This window comes from Rhynchophorus ferrugineus, unplaced genomic scaffold (genome assembly GCF_030347505.1).
Source record: "Rhynchophorus ferrugineus isolate W39M unplaced genomic scaffold, kcgeb_rfMv2 rfM6, whole genome shotgun sequence".
Taxonomy (NCBI): domain Eukaryota; kingdom Metazoa; phylum Arthropoda; class Insecta; order Coleoptera; family Curculionidae; genus Rhynchophorus; species Rhynchophorus ferrugineus.
In genome coordinates, this window is record NW_027472585.1 from 9,465,971 (window position 1) to 9,482,956 (window position 16,986).

Below are 16,986 nucleotides of genomic sequence, written 5' to 3' on the forward strand. Positions count from 1 at the left end.
TGTCTGGGCAATATAATTGAGGTTTTCTATATTTTACACAATCTATTCTTTGATCTTGTTAATTTAGGCACTCTTTCTATGCAGCGCATTTCTAAAATTTCATAATTTTCTACCTGAACGATTCGAATTATCCCAAATTTCCTTTGTGCTCTTTAACGCCTTCCAATCGATTGAGTCACTTGGTCGTACCGAATCCCCCGGCTCATTACAAAGGCACCTTTTAGACCGTCGCTGAGTGCGACCGTAAAAACAGGGTCGTTGGAATGAACCAGTAAAAAAAAAACGACCGGTGTCAATGGCGCGAAAAGAATTCGATAGTCGAAGTCGAAGACCGCGACCGAAATGTTTATCCGCTGGCGGAAGAGCGATGCTGGAGAGGGTTCGTGATTTCGTTGCAAGCACGAGGATTATGGCGATGATAACGATGGTCGATTGGCAAATAATTAGTCGATAAGAATGCCGAAGATATTTTTTATTCAATAAAACACATTATAGAGAAAAGTAATTAAATGTGGGCTAGAGACGATTCTCAATAACAAACAATAGAAAGACGCACCAAACGACTCTTCAGCTTCAGCATCTCCATATTCTTGCTTCAGCATCTTCATCTGAACTGACGCGAAATACTAGTAGGAAAAGACGTTGTTGTTTCATCGCTTTTTAAAAATCTCGCAGATAGGTAATATAGGGTTAAACAATATATATATATATATATATATATATATATATATATATATATATATATATATATAATATTTACTGAATATAAGTTTAGTTTTATGTTTTCCAATTGATTGTTTGTTTATAATGCATGACTTGTAAAGTACAAGGTCAAGTTTACTTCGATCAAAAATTTCGAATATGGTCTATCTCTATGGTCCTAAATATGGGCTATATTCAGGTACTAGTATGTTGCTTAGCTGGTTAGACATCTGTTTGTAGCGTTGGTTTATTTTGTTTTTTCAGAATGGCACCGACCAATTCAAAAGAATCAAGGAAAATCTACATCTCAACTTAACTCTACTTAACCTCAAATCTCAAATTGAGATGTAGAACAAATGGTTAAGGCCATAAAATAGTTCGCGAAAATAAAATGGATACCCTAAAAGCAGCAAATCTTGGCACTCTCAAAGTGCCAAGAATGACTTTGCAACGATTAAGATTGAACATAGAGCTTACTCTAGAAGAAGCGGCTGCTACAACATTACGTGGGAAAATAATGGTAGGCACATATTTCAAAATGTTTTAGTGGATTATGTTTTGATGATGGAAAGATTTATGGATTGATGATCTTCGCAGAATGGCATATAGCTTGGCAGGGCCTAACAACTTCTAAAGTCCATTCCGTGAATCTGGCCTAGCAGGTAAAACATAGTTAAGACTACCTCTGAAATGACACAAGGATAAACTGTCACTTACAAAGCCTACATGAATGTCATTTGCAACAACAAATTATTTTCAACCTTTGGACGCGATATGCGAGATAAAGCCGAAGAACAGAAAAAAGTCTAGAAATAAGAAAACAAAAGTCTACAATTAAGTGATAGACAGTGAAGGTGAAGAGGAATTTGATTCACAAACTGGGTCAGAAACTATAATGGGCTAAAAGTCCCTGGCTCTAGATGCAAGATGTATGTTCTGCTAGCAACTTTTTTTCAGAAAACACAAGAGAAGAAGTCTTTAGCTTTGGGCACATAATGTCTCTGCAAGGTCAGAATTTGACACTTGGATATGTGATTTTTGTAAGTAAAATAATCATTTTTGTTACCAAATTCATTTAATTCTCTACCATATAAACATAACATGAATGTTATTTTCCTAGAAGATATTTAAGTTCACATTTATAGCCCAGATTATAGCCCCCATTTTATTTGAGTAACTGTTTTTAATAAAAATATGTCTGATTAATATTAACCAACTACTAATAAAATGTTGATTTTTAAATATTTTGTTACTCTTGACCCAACTCCAATTGTAGCCCATATTTAGTTACTTTCCTCTAACTATGCAGAAGAAGGAACCAGTTGTCAATATCTTGGGTTATTGTTCATTATATATTTATTAATTTAATTATAAAGAACCTGTTTTACTATTGATAAGTTTTAGGAAATATTTCCACAGACAGTGTCCGATTCCTTAAGCAGAATCAGCTAAATACGGCATCTATTTTGATGTTCATATTAAACAAAAAGCAGAATAGATCAGACTCAAAATCGGAAAACTCTACTAGTTAGCCAGAAGATGCTGTGGTGACCGCCACGACCCTTTAGGTCACCACGCATTCAGCTACAAGTTCAACGGTTGGCAACGCCGATGGATTGTTACCATGCAGTTCCAGGATATAAAAGACTATCACGACGACGTCTCACTCTCTTTCCTTTTCTCTACACCCTTGTAACAGTACCACTTCCACAGCGCTACCATACTTCCTCTACCTAACCTAATATCCTGTCAATTCTCCCGTCGACCACATGTATCCTTTAACAAAGAAATGAAAAAGTATTTCTTCAACTAGTGTTTTTACTTCTCGTGCAAATTCTTTCCAAAAATATTAGTGAGTGTTCGGACAAGAAATCGCATCGACAGCCACACATTTCGACTGAGCGACCGATCAGACGAATATTCCTACAATGCTTTCAACATAACCTCAAATCAAAGACATTGGCTTACCAGTCAATCATAAAGTCACTTTCGATCTATGGGATTGCAATAAAACATCAAACCAACTGTACTCGTTTTGCTTGTCTATTTATGTAAGTACAATAAAACAATAGTAATAAATGTAAGATGTAAATAATTAAAGAAAAATTACATTCAAGCAAAACATCCCATATAGAAAATCTGTTCAGTTAAAATGTTTTCTATATACATGAAATCTCATTATACATGAATATTAACGATACAATCGATTGAATACTTGTTTTTTAAAACATGACAAATTTATCTTTACAGCAATGACGTAAAATTAGATTTACATCCTTCAAACCATAAAAATATCCAAACACTACTCTGAGCCATCATCACCTGGTTATTTTTAGTTGAATATTTAGCAAATTAATTTTCGTAAACCCCAATTTCCGTATAAAATACGATATTTCGGTAATCTCAGGATCTTATGCTGCATCAATTTACAGTCACTTAAAAATGTTTTTACAGTTAGGAACGCTTTAAATTAACAAGAACGGTTGTTTTTGTTAAGCCAAAGTTACAGAAGCATATTAAGAATAATATTTAATGAAATTTCGTTTGCTTGAATCTATATTCGTTGCAACAATATTATATATAAGTAATTAAAATTTAGTAATTTTCAAAGGTAACAAATAATTTGTTTAATGATGGATAATTAATTTTTAGAAAGTTGTATATTAAAAATAAGTTTTTTTACAATATTGTCCATATAAAAAGAACTGTCACAGTCATTGTTAAATAATGAGATTGCATAAATTAATAGTAACATTAAAGAAAACCAAACATAATTGTTAATAAAGATTTTTAAGAGAAATATTTCGTTAATATTTCTTAATTTAATTATACATTAATGTTTTAAATTGATAACAATATAGATATTTTAATATCACACTAAGGAATAGTCCGACAATTATGGAAACCGAACTGTCCACTCTCCACGTCTGATAATCTAATAACCAAATCTCAATTGTATCACAACTGTGGTATATATAATATTAACCAACATAGCTGTAAAATATGAATTATGCCGTAAGAATATTTAAATAATTTTATGTATACAGGTTGTTTATCGTGAGAATTAAAACTGAATCAATTTTATTTTGAACACGTTTATTTGAAATCGTAATGAAACAGTTACCCAAGCAGAAATATTATGGGCGGTTGTTTTTTGATCTCGATGACCTACCTAAAGAATTAGAAAACCATCGGGTACGATTATGGTGCCTTATACGATAATTATCATCAATTTATTCACAATTGATTCATAATCAATTTAAACCAAGTTCTTGAAATCACCGATGTAACAAAAATGACAGAATCTTGAAGAAGCCTCATGACTTAGGTTTCATTATTGAGAAATTTAAATTAATAAATTCAGAAATTAATCTTTACAAAGAGTGGTTCCTTCCTTCATTTAGAAAGTATCCTTTTAAAGGAAAAACCTGATTGAAAAGGTGACTAAGAAAACAATTTCATCCCATAAAAAGCGAACAGTTACAATTTAAAATAAGAAAATATACACCGAGAAGACCGCGACTGAAAGGTTTATCCGCTGGTGGAAGAGTTATGCTGGAGAGGGCTCGTGATAAAATCTCGCAAGATACGTAAAATAGTATTTTTTTAAATAAATTAGGGTTAAACAGTTCAACAATATATATTATTTATTGAATATAAGTTTAGTTTTATGTTAGTTAGTTTATTTTAGATCATAATGAAACAGTTACCAAAGCAGAAATATTATGGGCGGTTGTTTTTTGATCTCGATAACCTACCTAGAGAAACAGAAAACCATCGGGTACGATTATGGGGCCTTATACGATAATTATCATCAAGTTATTCATAATTGATTCATAATCAATTTAAACCGAGTTCTTGAAATCACCGATGTAACAAAAACGACATAATCTTTAAGAAGCCTCATGACTTAGGTTTCATTATTGAGAAAATTAATTTATTAAATTCAGAAACTAATCTTTAGAGAGAGTGGTTCCTTCCTTCATTTAGAAAGGATCCTTGTAAAGAACTAAAAAAATGTTCAAAAAGGTGACTGAGAAAATAATTGAATTTTATCCCATAAACACCAAGCAATTACAATTTAAAATACGAAATTACACACTGAGAAAACAAGGGCTTAGCCACCTTTCTTGATGTATGATGAAGATATAGTGTGACGTAGAGCGGCGTTTGTTCTGTAAGTTTCATATAATTTATTCCTTATTCAATACACTTATAATGGACTATAACCAAAATAATATCTCATAGCTACAGATGTGAATGACATTGTTATTCAAGGAAACAATAGATAATACAGAAAATTGAGGGCAATGCTCAAAAAGTAGATACATATTTCGTTATTGGGGCCTTCTCAATTCTTACACTTTTTCCGGCCGGAGTTCCCCATCATAGTGTCTTGGGACGGTTCTATACTGCTGATGTCTCAACAACAACAGAAACAGTAGTTGGAACATTTGCCGCCGACACAGTTATCATGACAAAAGATGTATCTCTATTTAAGGCTGTAGAAAAAAAAATTAGCATTCAATATGGTCAATGGAGAGACTGGAAAATACAGCTAAATAGCTCCAAATCCTTCCATGTTAATTTCCATACAAAATGATCCAAGATTTCGCCTTAAAACATTAAATAAAGTTGCTAAATCACAACACCGATGAAGCAACATTTATTGATACTGCCTGATACTGATTTGCCTTGCTGGCCTATTAATGCAAATACAACATATCTAATGTAATATGTAAGTTATAAAAACCTATTTCTTTATTTAATGACTGAATTATTTCTTCGTCTGATCGAATACCTTCCTCGAAGATCTTAGAAAACATATTATAAAAAAATAAAAATAAAAATTATATTATCTTTCCAAAGAAATAAATATTTGAGATTTGAATGTTCCATTCAAACTTCAATCACTCTAAAAGACACCCTTTAGCACAAATATCAGGAAGGTAAAACCGCAAAGAAGGTAGCAACAGCGTGCAGGTGTTTTAGAAGTCGATGACGTCGGCGACAGTCAGAAAAGGAAGATGAAAAGGGTCATCGGCCAGTCTCGTTATTAGTAATTTTTTTATGGTCTTTATTTATATATTTCCATTAATTTTGATGAAATATTCCATACTTATAATAAATTAAAGTCTCGCGGTTAAAAAAACTATAGATTTAAATGTCAAGAATACAATAAATGCGATGGAAAAGCAACTCGATAAATAAAATGCACGAGGAACCCATAAATATTTATAAGAACATAAATTAATCGAAAAAAAGTCAACGACCCATGGAGAAAGATAATGCCACATCTATTGAAATAAAAACTAGATTACTATATGCTAGATCAGCACAATAGTTTTGGTAATGTTAAGAAGTAAAATGCCAAAGAAAACGAAATAAAAATGATATGAGTTGGTGTTACACAAGTACTACACCGGCACAAGTGTGTCTCAATTGAACAATTCTATTGTACAGTACACCTACTACCTCTTGTACAATCCCCAACATTATTGGTACGCATATTTAATTTAATCCCTCATAATTGCCAACTGAATTAGTTTAAATTCGAGAATGATAGAACTCCAGTAGTACAAGGCCTTGTATTACGTTGGCCTGCCTGTTAAAATCACGTTTTTATAATGAGATGTTTCTTGTTGAAAAAAGTTGTTTTCTTGGCCTTAAGGACTTTTTCAAATGGTAATATATGTTCAAAGTTGTCGCATATTTTCGATCTTTAAGCAGGTAGATCGTTAGAATTTGAGACACTGTACAGTGTTATAAAATTGTCAGTAATTTTCAACAGCATTAAATATATAACATTACTCTCTAAATGGTAATTAAATAGTTTTATTTTTTAAATGTTCTAGATACGTTAGTTTCATCTCTATTTACAATTTTTTTACGAACTCATTTAAATAAAGCATACGAGCTACTAATAGTAGGCTTCCTTGATATATAGTAACTATAACAGGCATAGAATCATAGTTGGGTTTTCTCATTAATGTTCACCATCGAAAATAATGCCTTTTCGATTAATTTTAAAGTCTGCTTTTTTTTATTTACTAGAATGACCAACTAGAACCAAATGGTCTTCGTATAGAGCCAAATATCGCTTCAGGTTCGGAATATGGTTGTTTTGCGGGCGACAGAGACCCTGGGTTACGACTGGGACTGTCGTAGTTTGTTTACTGGGATTTGTGGACGGGTAAGCATTTTATTATGATGTTGTCGTGTTCTAAGGTTCCTATGGAGAACCTCACACTGAGCATGTTTATGAAATTTTTCACAAACGGGATGCCTGATTCGAGGTGTGTGTTGACGTTCCTCATAAACCATGGGGCTCTGTGTAACGCACGGACTTTTTTGGATTAAAACACTTGGAGTCGTTCAAGTTGTCTCTCCGAGACATACCTGTACTACACCTGTGCTCCATGGAGGCAGATTTTATACGGAGCCGCTTTCTGTGCGATTGGAAGTTTGCTTTTTCTGCAGAGTAGAGGAAATAATAGGCTATACACGCCATTTCCTTTGCAAATGGCGTGCTGAATTTGGGCAGACCATTGGAATCTGCGGTCGAACTGGAGACCGAGGTATGAAACTTTCTGGGAGCCATGGGATAGGGACTTTATCGATTTGGAGGCGATAGGCGCGAAACTCCTTCTTGCGGTGAAACAGAATAACCTGTTCTTCTCGGGTTAATCTGAAGCCGCCAGAATTTGTACCAGGCTATCGCTTGATTCAGTTGTACTTGAAGCCCATTGCGTATTGCGTCAGGACAGTAACCGGTTGTGAAGAAAGCGGTATCATCTACATAAAATGCGGTGTGCGAAAGTTTGTAGAGCGGGAAATCAGCCATATAAAGGTTAAATAGGGCTGGGGCTAATGGAGCGCCTTGCAGGACACCTGCGGAGATTTGTTTACGACATGAGACTGCGTCACCGATCCTCACCTGAAAGGACTGAATAGAATGACTGAAAGTATGAATCTACCAGGGATATTAGGTCATTCGTTAGACCTAGTTGTTTTGCTTTAAATATTAGACCATGGTGCCATAATGGGTTGAAAGCTTTGGCTTGGTTGGCGCAGAGGTAAAGGTGACAGGACGGTCCAGTGTTGCGATAGTCGCGGGTTCGAATCCTGCTGGGGCATGGTCGTAAATTTATGTTTGTGATTGTTTAGCATTTATGATTGTCCTTAGGCAAGAGTGATAAGTGCGACGAGAAGAAAAAATCCCAGTCACGCCAGTAGCCAGGCATGTTAAGATTGGATGTCTTCTGGGAGGATTTCTAAGTTAGTCACCCACCAGTCGGTAGATTTAATGCCGAGGACCGTGGTTCGAAGCCCACGTTAAACTGTAAGTTCAGTTCAGCAAAACATCGTTGGTAAAAAGGAAATATGTATATAAAAAATGTTTTAAAATTAGCAAAAAATATATCGCTAAAACTATTGCAACTTGTAAATTCGTTATTGATATTACATGACATTTTGACATAATATATGTACTGTATATTTATTTGACATTCAGAATTACTTTCTTATCTATATTTATGACTGTAAATAATAACTTTAAATTTATATTCTCACACATTACTTTCTCAACTATATAAATATTATATTATTTATGTATTACATCGATTTTCTCTTATATTTATTTTAAATCTATATTTTTATTATTAAAAACAGAATTACGTAATAGATTTTGTTTACATTATCAGAAAAAAAAATCATCAAAACATATTAAAATATTGCTTTTGTGACACACAGAATTCAACAAAAGTGTAAAAAAGACACAAAAATGTTTATAACCAAGTAAGTGAATCGAATTTGAAGGTAAAAAGCCAATGACTTAAAAGAGAGTGACACTATAAAGACGGCAAAATGACTTCGCAATTCGTTAATCTGAAAAATTTTATTTTTACAGCCGTAAGGTAGTTAGTTCTTTCTTAAACTATTATCGTGTTCCAAGATATTTATGCCTGAGCTTGTAAAATAATTATAAAATAAGTTTTTAAGAAATTCTGAAATATTCTTTGAACATAACTGAATTTTCTCAACATTTACTATTTTAAAATATACCTTTACAATTTTTTTAATTCTTAAAATTCAGATTTAATATTTTAGTTGTGGGGCAAGTATTGTGATTTTTTTATTTGTTTTAAATTAACCTAAAATATTTCATCAAATTTCTTCTTTAAAACAATCACAAGCATACATTTACGACCATGCCCCAGTAGGATTCGAACCGCGGCTATCGCAACAGTAGGAGGACCGTCCTATCGCCTTTACCACTGCGCTACCAAGCCGGCTAAATTTCTTTTTTATGTATGACTAAATAACAACGATACAAATTTCCAATTCCTTGTGAACTAGAACTATTCAATTTAATGGACTTTTCGCCAAAACCGTATCTAGAACATCTAGTAAATATTTCTCATGTTGACCTTGTTGGATTTGTCGAAATCGTGAATTGATTGTAAATTTAACTGAAATAAGGTTCAATGATATATTATTCAGTGGTAAACAATATCCTCTTCCTATAAAATAGCTTAGTTCGAAGTACAGTTAAAATGAAATGGTTGAACTGGATGCTAAATATATTTATACATTATATATTATACTGTATGTAATACACATCACGCAAAACACATATATGTTGAGAATACAAGAAGCTTTAAGTTTAATTTATTACTAGATGGCATTGAAATAATAATAAAAAACATTTATTGAGTTATAATGAAGAGAATTTAAGTTGTTGTGGTTGAATTTAATAAAAGTATTTGATATTCTCTAAATAATAGCCAAATCCAATTGTTTAAATAAATAAATACTTCGTTTATAATTTTATTTGTAGTTTTTGGAGAAGAATAGTGGCATTAAATACATCAGACTAAAAGGATTTAACAAAGAAGAACATACAAATGCAATAATTTATTACATATAATTAAATTATTAGATTGTATGCAGGGAATTTAATAAAAAGGATTTTGATTATAAATTGTCTACATACATAATACTCATCAAAGAAGGAATAAACCCAATATTCTGTGTTATCAAAAATAACATATAACAGTGGTTATATTTTAGGCTATCAAAAGCATTAAAGCCAGCTTGGTGACGCAGTGGTAAAGGTGATGGGACGGTCGTCCTACTGTTGCGATAGCCACGGGTTCGAATCCTGCTGGGCCATGATCACAAATTTATGCCTGTGATTGTTTAAAATTTGTGAATTTTCTAGGCAAGAGTGTAAAATCCGACAAGGAAAATGATCGCCAGTCACGCCAGTGACCAGGCTGGGTAAGACCGGATATCAAAATTGCTCACTCACCAGTCGCTAGGCTTAATGCTGAGGACCGTGGTTCGGAGCTCACGTTAAACTTTAGGCCCAGTCCAGATAAACCCATAGTTGGTAAAAGGACACTTTAAAGTATATATAAAAAAGGATTAAATATCCTAGCAAATAGAAAAAATTGTAAATAGAAAACCTTGTTTAATTTTTTTAAATTATTTTATTTAAGTTTATTTGCGTTTTTGGTTAAAAACAGTGCAGATTGCAAAAGTATTTAATAAATCCACTAGAAATCATCGTATTTTAGAAACATATATATAACATATGCATATAATAGGAATCAATTCACTTTCATCACCTAAAAAACACTCATTTTATTAGATAATGTGACTCGTTATTATAATATGATATTTAACATAGGTCCTTGTCGGCTATACCGTCCGCACTATTGAAAAAAATCTAAAACCGCATATAAACTTTGTTCGTTTTCATTAAAACAAACCTTTCCAACCTATGGTTGGTTCTAAACTTGTTTCTATCGAACTGGTACTGGTTATTGGCTAGACGGTAGGTTTCTTTAAGGACTAAAAGATTAAATACAAACAGGGTTGACAGCCTGTGTGGAGTACTGACCGGGACAAACCTTCTTGATGCGGAGTCTTCATGACTTCGTACTAATTATATTTTGGTAAAGAAAATTTATATCGCCAGTTTATACATGTTTTGTAGTCTTTTGATATATTAACTCTATATTAAATAAGAGTTTTTGTACATAATTGGGCTATTAATAGGTCGTATAGGTATATGTTGTTTTAAAGTTAATATAAAAGAGAAGATGAAATCTTGAACAACATGTTATAATTATGGCATCTTCATGATTTTGATTAGGAACCACCAAATTTATCATTAGGAGAGTACTAAAAAGACTAAACAATAGATAAAGTAATTCCAATCCATAGAAGCATCATTTATAAGGAAATAATATGGGGTGTAGCCTTGGTGTAGTAACTAAATTCTGAACTAATAGCTATATTTTGTCGAAATGGATACCGTTTTCTAAGCAGTTACACTGTGAAAGTATGTAAACCGAAAAGGGGATTCATCATATAATCCCGACGTTTCTCCATTCAATTATTTTTTTATTTTCATTTTCTAAAGAAGAGATCAAAACTTGATCTTGGTTTTGCTTTCATCAATATATTCCTTGCCGTAAAATTTTCAAATGTTGTTCTTTCAAAGAATTGTGATATTTTTACGAAACTAAATTATTTCAAAAAAATGTTATATCGTTGAGGTATATTAATGATCTTACTTTATACAGTACATTTTACGATATACCATAGAGATCCATTTAAGTACCGGAGTTTCTAAACTGAATAACGGTTATTGACACATGGGTTTAGGAAATCCCGTTGACCAAAAACGACTCTTGATTGAGAGATGCAGAATGAAATAAGAACCGTCGACATTGACCGCGTTCAGTTTCGTAAAGTCTACTTGTTGTGCAAATAACACTTAAACTGACGCGCTAAATAGTAGCTGCCATTTTAGGATAACAATTTTATGGAATTATTGCTAGAGCGTGTAGATATTTCTCTATGTTTTTTTCGCGTAGTGGGTCTATTGACTTCGATATGCTACTTTTCAAACGGTGATCGGTGTTTTTAGTTTTGTTTTATATCTCCTCATCTTGAGTCATTTATTTATCGATTTGCGATAATCGAAGATTTTGAAACTAGATTGAACATTGAGATAATAAAATTCTTTTAATATAAATAGAAAAACAACATAATGATACAGTTTTAAATACAAATAAATAAAATATATTAGAATAAATTCGTTTTTATGATTATACATATGTTGCATTGGACACTTGAAAACATATCACTGTCTTGACTTGTCTTTCTTTGTGTGACAATTATTTAAGACAAAGACAATTTTTTCTGCTCTAAAAAAATAACTGTGGATCAACAAAACATAATTTTCAAGAATTTTTGTGTTTCTATAATTAAAAAAAACTACTGTTTGCAATACTGGTAATGAGAAATGATAGGGAGAAAATTCTATGAATAAAAGCGTTCAAGCATTGGTTTGAATTACAATAATCAATAATAATTAATTACAATACATCCTTTTTCCCAAAACATAGCTTTTCCCACAATGCTATAAAAATGTTTTAAAAATATAAATCACATATTATATAATAGAATAAATATATAAAGAATTCAAATTATCTGGTTCTCTGTGTTTGATTGTTTAACTTAGTATTTAGATATAAGTAAGTATAAATATTCCAATTCTCAATTATGAAATGAGGACTATAATAAGAATATGTTAATCCAACCCAGTCAAAAATCTGATAAAAATCACCAATAAAAATAAAAATGTCTATTAAATAAATTATACATGATTTTTGAAATCTAAATAAGCTATTTTTAATATACGACGGTATGAATAAGACATTAAAATTATTAAATATTTGTTGTTTAATTATTCAAGTTGAAGCAATACTTAAATATATATCCTTTCTTGGTAAGTACTTACTTAACAGTTCTTAATAAACAATTAAAAGAACGTTTTATATACATTATATTACATATACGAAACAAAATGGCTTTTTTCTGTACCTTTAAAAAGTGGTAGATTAAGAAAGAGTAGTAATCTAACTTAAAATCTTCAGAAGTTAATATCTTACATAAACTAACACAAGTTTGGATAAACCATTTTAGTGCAATAAAATTATTACTATAATACATAATATCATATTGTGTATATGTCACATATTAACAAGTATTTTCTCAGTATAAATGATTAATCTGTTAATAAATATAATTAATTACTTGTTGGTATATTAATTGAATAGAAATCTCTTTGATTTATCGCTATTTTAGAAACTGATTGTACGTTTAGTGGCGAGAATATTTTGAATGTCACATACTTTGATTACATTTTCTTGAATCATCTTTCTTGAGAAGAGATGGGCAGTTGTTTTGAATACTCCTTTGTTTCACACTTAATTGTATTCATATCATAGCACCTATGCATGACTATCTGAATTGTTTTTTTCTTCAGTTACCGTTGATTATTACTCGGAAAACTCAGATGGTTCTAGTGAAATGAACACTGTGGTTAAGAAGATTGGCGGATAAAACTTTTTGTATTTATTCGTAAAGTTACTGCGCCAGAAGAACAATGTGTCAAAATTGTTTTCGACTCGTCAAGGTGAGATTTCTGATGAAATAACCAATGAATCATAATGTGAGAGAATTTCTAATTGGGTCTGTAGAATGAAGAAACATCGATGGGCCTGTTTTGGTAAATAATAATACCGAAATGCGCTTACCATGATGCAGTATTAGCGTTTGTACATCCAGATCCCACTACAAGTATCCAAACACATTCAAACCAAACGTGTCACCAATCACCTTCACCAACATCAAACACCAGAGCGAGCGAGAGAATGTTGAAAAAACCGATATTGTTGTTATATTCTTCGTCAAAAGAAATTGCTTCGGATTAAACTGAACTGAACTGAAAAAATTCGACCACGTTACCGGAGCCGATGTTATACAACGAGCGTCCACGGCGGAATGTACACCAGGTTGCGTTGACCTTGAAGGCGTGAGATGTCTTGGGTGCGCGTTCGGTCGTACCGCTTGCCTCTTGTCGGTACCGGCGTACGATGACGACTGCAGAACCAGCGAGAAAGAAGCAGAGGAATTCTTCGGCGAGACGGAGGCGGACGGTCCGCACCAGCGGTCTGCAGTGACGGGGGTTGTTGGTGCGGATAGGTCTTGTTCCCGTACCATTTTCCGAAGCTGCTTGACCAGGTCGTGTTTTCGAAATGAACAATATCCAACATCGGAATTAACACCCACCGACTATAATAAATTAATAACGGCTCAATAGTAAACTTTAGAATCACATATTCTTGAAAAATATTAATTTTTTTTTATAACATCTTTATTAGATACGCTTAGTACAATCTTAATCTACAATTAATTTATTACTGCTTTTCCTATGTACTTGGATTAATTAACAAGCAAGACGAGTGCGAGAAAATATATCAGTATATATTCCTCAATTATAAAATTATAATTATTTATTAATTATTAACTTATAGTTATAGTTTACACTAATAATACACACTAAATGTTTACACAAGTTCATATGGTTTTGTTCGTTTCAATGTCCTGACATCCTGCGCGCTGTCCAGCAGTTGTATTGCTTCCACGTTATTATGATTTAGTAATCTTCTTTCGCGTTTCAAGGCGAAATCCTGCACAACTTCGCAAATCCATTTGATTTCCAGGTCATCGTGCAGTTCTTCATTGGTTACATAGCTATATGCATTGGTAATCAATCGATGAATCTTGTTTTGACAGCGCTGTATGACTAACTGATTTGAATTTTTAGTTCAACCCCATATTTGTACCCCATAGGTCCAAATTGGCTTTATAATTGTATTGTATATTTAAAATGTTAAAGAATTTAATGAAATGAATTGCTGCTTTTTTGCATTTAATATATATTATTAAAAATAATATTTAATTGATTTTATTAATAAAATGATCAAGCAAAAATAATAGACATTTTAATTTATTTCAACTTTATTGAACTTACGATTATTATAACAAAATATATATTTATACCTAAGGCTGTAGAAAAATGCAAGTGGCAGTCAACAATATCTACAAATGGACTAGAGATTATAAAATAGAGCTTAAAAATTTTTAAAAAAATCCAAATCTGTCCATGCATATTTTGCGTTACAGCGAAATGACAAAAACTTATTATATCACTTGAAGGATACACGATTCCTCAAGCAGAATGGCCATCTTGATTGTAAGTTAAATTAGAAACGTCACATTAAACAGAAAAAATAAAGCAGATTAAGCAACTGTACTGGCTAGATAGAAGATACTCTCAAGTTATCCTAAAATCAAAGAGATTGGTTCAATCAATCATAAAGTCAATTTAGGCCTATGCAGTGCAAATATAGGGTTGCACTAAAACTTTAAACCAACTAGTATTCCAAATGCCAAAACAATGTTCTACGATTACTTATTAATGCTTATTTCTACGTAACCAACGAAGAGCTGCACGATGACCTTATGAAGATATCCAAGATTTCGCCTTAAACATGAAGTAAGGTTACTAAGTCACAGCAACGTGAAAGCAGTATCACTACTGGACAATACGCAGGAAATCAGAAAATTGAAGCGAACCAAACCACACGAAATTATATACTGTAAGGTGTTACTCTTAAGTTTAGCTTAAGTAGTGTAATTTTATTTTAATTTGGCAAATACATACTGAATTATTTATCCCGTACTCGCCTTATGTATTGACATAATTGCAATTGCTATGAAACGACCAAATAAACATTTATTAAGAAAATTTAATTTTACACCCACAATAATTATGATTGCAATGGAATCTTTATCTCCTCATACATTTTAACCAAAGCCATTTGCTTACACAACATATTTTTTATTGTATGTTATGGGCAATTACAAATATATCGATGCACACCAATCTTTCACACTATACCATATACCTATTCCGACATATTTATTTGATTAAAACCTACGTTGTATGTTGTATCTTGAAGCTTTATTTGGAATTTGTTTGCATTTTGTGAATCAGTGTTAACTGTATACTCCTCTTTAACTAAGCGATATTTTACCAACAGTCGAAATTCCTTTTGAACCATTTTTTTACAATAACAAAATTTGCTTCACTCAAAATGCTATAATTCACAAACTAATGATCCGACAGCTGTCAAATTTATACACGCATCTTTTGAGGGTTAGAGCTAACTAAAACATATGGATTTAATTCCAGTAGCGCCATCTATGTGTCAGGCCGTGGACTTTTTAATTGACCTGTTAGTTGTTTCAATTCTCTTATTGACTAAAAATAACCCTGTCTAGGTAATTGCCAGCCTAACTATCCTCTAGCTTTTCAATTATCACCGTAGCCTGCCTCTCTGTCTGGTTCATTTCTTTTTCAATCAATGATGATTCAATAGCTAACATATGTCAGTATTAATCTCTGAATTTTGCAGCAGTGCAATGAAGGAGTTAATACAAGTTGAATCTAAAATCTTCCAGTCAGCGCTATCCATCCCTATTCAATTTCATTGGGTTTTCAGATCTGATTTTTGAATCAGCTCATTTAAGGATCTGATTCAATCATTTTGTTCGCATAATACTTTTATTTTTATAAAGTCTACTAAAAGTTAGTTGGTTCCTATTTTTGGCATTCTCATATATTACAAACCTCGATAATCAATGAAGCTTAATTCTCCAATATCTGAGTTGGATAAAATAAAGTGATTTTGTAAGCTACTTTTGAAGCCGGCTTTAAACAATTAATAGAGTTACAAGTAAGACACTCAATTTGTTTCAAACAATCACCGAATCATTAAAGATGTCTAACGTCGTTGTAATGCAAAACAACAGCTTTCCTCATTGCTATTTATTTCTTATTTGATATATTTGGTGGCAAATTCGCTGACGGAATTAAATGAAGAGGTTACAGAAGTATATCTATCAATCGAAGAAATTCAATACCATAATATTTGCGTCATAGTCCTAGAACACTGATTTAAACTCACTTGTGATTGTGTGATACGTGACTTGATTATAAAAAACTGATAATATCGACGTTATGTAAACAAAATATTGATGAATCGATATAAACTCGGGTGATTTCAAAAAATATTGGTAGTATAAGAAATGGATGAAAAATGTGTTATCTTTAATTCGCTAAACTGGTTTTATCTAGACTTGATTAATACCAAATAAAGGGTATATGATGTCTCACCGTCTGCATAATTTTGAACGAATATTGCTAAATAACGAATTTGTTATGATTACCAATTTATCTCTAATTCTAATGAGTATCTAAAATTAAACTTTTCTCCATACTTGGAACTAAAATATGCAGGTATAATACTTTTCCACTTACTATAAAATTATAATATTATATACTGTTTTATATTG

General features: G+C 32.0%; 1 protein-coding gene across 2 annotated transcripts in view; it reads right to left on the bottom strand.

Annotated features, from left to right (window-relative positions):
• The window catches only part of Shrm (Shroom), a 536,569-nt gene that overhangs the window by 210,449 nt on the left and 309,134 nt on the right, over positions 1–16,986 (bottom strand). Inside the window, exon 1 of one of the 2 annotated variants that reach the window (XM_076408912.1) lies at positions 13,320–13,570. The exons of the other annotated variant lie outside the window; for it this stretch is intronic. The gene's annotated coding sequence lies outside the window, so the exon portion shown is untranslated. Of the gene's footprint in view, positions 1–13,319; positions 13,571–16,986 lie in introns of those variants that run through there. 2 annotated transcript variants of the gene reach the window in all.